Source organism: Pelodiscus sinensis, chromosome 32 (assembly GCF_049634645.1).
Source record: "Pelodiscus sinensis isolate JC-2024 chromosome 32, ASM4963464v1, whole genome shotgun sequence".
NCBI lineage: Eukaryota > Metazoa > Chordata > Testudines > Trionychidae > Pelodiscus > Pelodiscus sinensis.
In genome coordinates, this window is record NC_134742.1 from 8,963,838 (window position 1) to 8,968,626 (window position 4,789).

The following is a 4,789-nucleotide window of genomic DNA, read 5'->3' on the forward strand; positions in this document are numbered from 1 at the left end:
TAATGACTGCTGCTTTCCATGAAGAATGATGGTTATTTTGAAATAAATAGCAGTAGTGTGGATGCGTCACTGCTGCTATTTCGAAATAACTACTCCCCAGAGTCAATGTAATTACTCCCCAGTGCTTCCTGGGGATCTGAGTAAAAGTAGCACATCCACATTAAGGGACTGCACTACCAGATTATTAATCTGCATTACCAGATTATTTCAAAATCACCTATTTCAGAATTAATAACTCTCCAAATAGCTGTTTCAAAATAACACATCCACACTACAAATCCCCATTGAAATAGGGCAGAATTATATCAAAGTAGCACGTCCACACTTGTTGGAACCTGAATCGCATTTAAACTCTCTGGAAGCCTTTTGGTCAGGGCATCAGGACAGCAGTCGCTTCCTGTAGCTTCTGCCTCAGGTTATCTGAGGCTCGTGCTTAAAGGGGCTCCCCTCTATAGCCATGTCTCAGTCTCCTCTCCATTGCCTGTCTCCTTGAGGGACAGCAAACTCTTCTCACTGCCTGCTCTGGTTGCTCTTGTGGATGCCACAGGACTTCTGCCATGGAGCTGGACCTGCTACAAAACAGTTACCAGCTCTTAGAGCTCCTGCTGCACCTCCTGGGGCAGTTAATGCCGGCTGCCCTGATGGCACTGCAAAAACAGGAGCAGCAGGTCATTCTGGGGCATCTCCTCACCCTCAGACCAGGTGCTTCTCATGTACTACAGTCTCCTCTGGACATCGTACACAATCACTTCTGGCACAGGGAGAACAACTCCGACTGGTGGGACCAAATCATCACGGAGCAGGGGGATGACAAGCAGTGAATCCATAACTTCCGCATGCAGAAGGACATCGCACGCATGTTCAGGAACTCCAGCCTCTTCCAGAGAACGCACACCAGCACTTTCTTCCTCAACCGCATCATCAGGCTTCAGGAGGTAGACATAGCTATGTGCATCGTGGGTAACGCAGTCTACATCTTGCACCCCTGGCTGATGAAGCCCTACACAGGAAACCTGACCTCATGGAAAAATGGTTCAACGCCATACTCAGCAGGTGCCACATCATGGTGGAGGACACCATTGGCTGCCTCAAAGGGAGATTCTGGTGTCTCCTCACCTGCCTGGACCTTGGCAACTGGAACATCTCCCAGGTGGTGGCAGCCTGCTGTGTCCAGGGTTCTCTCTAAGGTGTATCCCTGCGTGGATGCACACCAAGGCTGTGTCTAGACTGGCAAGTTTTTCTGCAAAATCATCTGCTTTTCCGGAAAAACTTGCCAGCTGTCTACACTGGCCGCTTGAATTTCTGCAAAAGCACTGACGATCTCACGTAAGATTGTCAGTGCTTTTGCGGAAATACTATGCTGCTCCCGTTTGGGCAAAAGTATTTTTCTGAAAAACTTTTGTGCAAAAGGGCCAGTGTAGACAGCAGAGATTTGTTTTCCGCAAAAAAGCCCCGATCGCGAAAATGGCTATCGGGGCTTTTTTGCGGAAAAGCGCATCTAGATTGGCCATGGACGCTTTTCCGCAAAAAGTGCTTTTGCAGAAAAGCATCCTGCCGATCTAGACACGCTTTTCCGAAAATGCTTTTAACAGAAAACTTTTCCGTTAAAAGCATTTCTGGAAAATCATGCCAGTCTAGACATAGCCCAAGAATTTGAGGCCTGCCTTTCTCAGCAGAGCCGCGCAGTCACTGCTCAGCTTTTCTGGGGTGGAACCATATAGCAGGCAGTTGCTCTACCCCAGGAGCAGCTGGGAAGCCATCATGGGGCCTTGGGACTAGCTTCATCCATTCCCCAGGCCTGGAACTAAGGGCCACATACTATCCTGGGCCAGAGCCACACCACATTACAGGCGACTGCTTCCGTTGGCCCCAGCTGAGGCCAGATCTGTAGCTGCGTGGCACAGCAGGTGTGCTGCCACAAGCTGTTTCCCTTCTGCCTGTACTTTTAAAGCCTGTGGGAACATACAATAATTGCAAAGTTTTGGGCTCTGAATAGTAGCAGTGATGGAAAAAACTGTTGGCTTATTTAGTCTCTCGGTGCTTCCAAATGATTGGAAAATCCTTCATCTTTTGGTTGGAGTGCTCTTCTTAATCTACATTCATAGTCAAGAGGTTTGACCAGGAAAGCAGCCAAGTGGAGCTGTTTCCAGGGGCCTTTTAGGGCTGCTGTCATGCAGGAAGCAATCCCGGATCTTGCAAACAACAATCTGTCAGCAGTGAGAGTGGAAAATTCCAGGTGACCAGAGGGAGTTGGGAGTCCCGTGCGCAAGTCACACCTTCAGGCAGGATTTCCCGTCTTCCCCGCAGAAGCCATTCTCTAGACTCCAGAAGGAAAGTTCACAGGAAAGTCCCTTGAGCATCAATGGTGCCCATTGAGAATGACGTCTTCCTCCAGGAGCCATTCCACTGGAAGGGTCCCATGACGCCGTGCGGGTGACCGAGAATGTGGCGGCTTAGCCGAAAGCAGAGGGTTTCCATACGAGGGGGGCCTCTCCTGCACGTCGAGCCTTCTGATGTCAAACTTAGGCAGGGCTGAATGGGCTTTCTCGGGTGCCACAATAGCCTGTGCTTCTGTGTGAGTGTGCTGGCCTACTAGAGAGCCGTGCCTCTGTCTAAGCTGCTTCCCAGAGAGGGATCCTCTGAGGCCAGAAGGAGAAAGCAAATGAAGCTGTGGGGGAGGGCTGATGTCCTTGGGGAGCGTTGTCCTGCTGCTCCTTCCCCTGTGAGGTGTCTGGGACGGGAGAGGGGCTGGCTCTGTGCACTGGGTGGCTGGTGTCCAGGGAAGGCCCAGCCTGACCTGGCCCAGGCCCACTCTTAAGCCAACTCTCTCTTAGCCTGAGCTGCTGACTCTTGAGCCTCCGTCTGCGGCTTGGGCCAGAGAGCCTGCCCCCGGTAGGGTGCCTTGGGGGAGATGCTGCAGCAGCAGCAATTTGGGCCATGAGGTCACCCCAGTGGGGATAATGGAGGCAAGAGAAGAGTCTTCCGTACCATTGGGGGAAGCAGGCCAGGCCGAGTCCCTTTCGGGCCCTGGGTGAAGGAGGGAGCTGAGAGAGAAGAGCAGTGGTCAGAGCCTCCTCCCAGCAGGCTTTGTGCATGCTGGAGTCTCCGGTTAGCAGCTCTACTGGCCTGCTTTGGGCCTAGCCCTCAAGTTTTTGCCTCCCTGTTCATAGCAGGCAGCTAAAGGAAGACAGTCCACCACCCTGCCCTTGGCAAGTGGCCAGCATGGGGCTTGAACCCACGACCTTGGTGTTATTAGCACCACGCTCTAACCAGCTGAGCTAGCCGGCCCACAAGCAGTGGGGTCACGTGTGAGCCTTTCAGAAAGCAGCCTGGCGCACCTGCGGGGACATTGTGGCCTCTGAAACTAGGTGGGTGGGTCACAAAGCTTCCCCAAGGGTAGGGGAATTAGCTCAGGTGGCAGAGCACTTGCTATGCATGCAAGAGGCCATGGGATTGATGCCCACATTCTCCACACACGGGTGGGTTGGCCTTTTCCTTTCACAGGTGGAGCCACTCAGACCGCTAAAGCCTCCAGTGGCCCCCTCCCTCTTCCTACCTGCTCTCCCTGAAAGCCAGCCACCATGGGGCAGAAAGCTGCAGAGCCTCAGCCTTCCTTTCCCTGGTAGGCACAGAAGCGGTGGAGACAGGCTCCAGGCTGACAGACTTGCCCCAATGAGAAAGTGCCTGCGACACATTTCCGAGGGAGCGGGCTTGCCTCACGTGGTCTTCAGGCCCCTCTTTTGAGCTGAGCCATTGGCCGCTCTCTTGCTGACCTAAGGTGATTGGCTAGCAGAGAGTGCCACTCACGGGCACAATCGCTCGGCTCCCTGGGATGCACTGAGTGACTGAGCAGACTGGTGGGTGGTACCTGATGCCATCGCAGCCCTAGGGCAGGTCACCCACATGGCCCCTGAGCTCGGCCCCTGGGCAGCCATGCCCTCAAGAGCTGAGGTGATTCTCTTCTAAGACATACCAAGCCAGCGAGAAAGATCACATTCCTTCCCCTCCCTCACTGGCAAGCAGCAGCTCAGACGTGCAGACTCCTTCGTCCAGTCCTTAGTCCTTTCACTCCTTGTCTCGCCCCCGAAACATTGAACTTACTGCCGAGTACTTAGTTCAGACCAATGGGACCCAACTAAAGCATTCTTCTGATCTTGAAAGACCAGCCATACCTCCAGGTTGATCTACGACTCAGATCTTACCCAATTAGCAGCCTGTTAGCAATACGTTAGTATCTCAGGGTATGTCTACACTACCCTCCTAGTTCGAACTAGGAGGGTAATGTATGCATACCGCACTTGCTAATGAAGCCCGGGATTTGAATTTCCCGGGCTTCATTAGCATAAGCGGGGAGCCGCCATTTTTAAATCCCCGCTGCTTCGAACCCCGTGTAGCGCGGCTACACGGGGCTCGAACTAGGTAGTTCGGACTAGGGTCCTATTCCGAACTACCGGTACTCCTCGTTTCACGAGGAGTAACGGTAGTTCGGAATAGGACCCTAGTCCGAACTACCTAGTTCGAGACCCGTGTAGCCGCGCTACACGGGGTTCGAAGCAGCGGGGATTTAAAAATGGCGGCTCCCCGCTTATGCTAATGAAGCCCGGGAAATTCAAATCCCGGGCTTCATTAGCAAGTGCGGTATGCATACATTACCCCGCTAGTTCGAACTAGCGGGGTAGTGTAGACATACCCTCAGGGGTTGTTTACAAGAATGAAAGGAAGAAAGGAAGGGAGGAAGGTGAGAATTACATACATGTGCAAATTTTAAGAAATAAGTGGAAAATCTGGA

The 4,789-nt window shown here is 52.7% G+C and overlaps 1 non-coding gene across 1 annotated transcript; it reads right to left on the minus strand.

The window, feature by feature from the left end:
- Positions 1–3,214: 3,214 nt before the first annotated feature.
- TRNAI-AAU (transfer RNA isoleucine (anticodon AAU)) lies at positions 3,215–3,288 on the minus strand. The gene has a single exon. It is a non-coding gene; the product is annotated as a tRNA-Ile (tRNA).
- Positions 3,289–4,789: the final 1,501 nt, after the last annotated feature.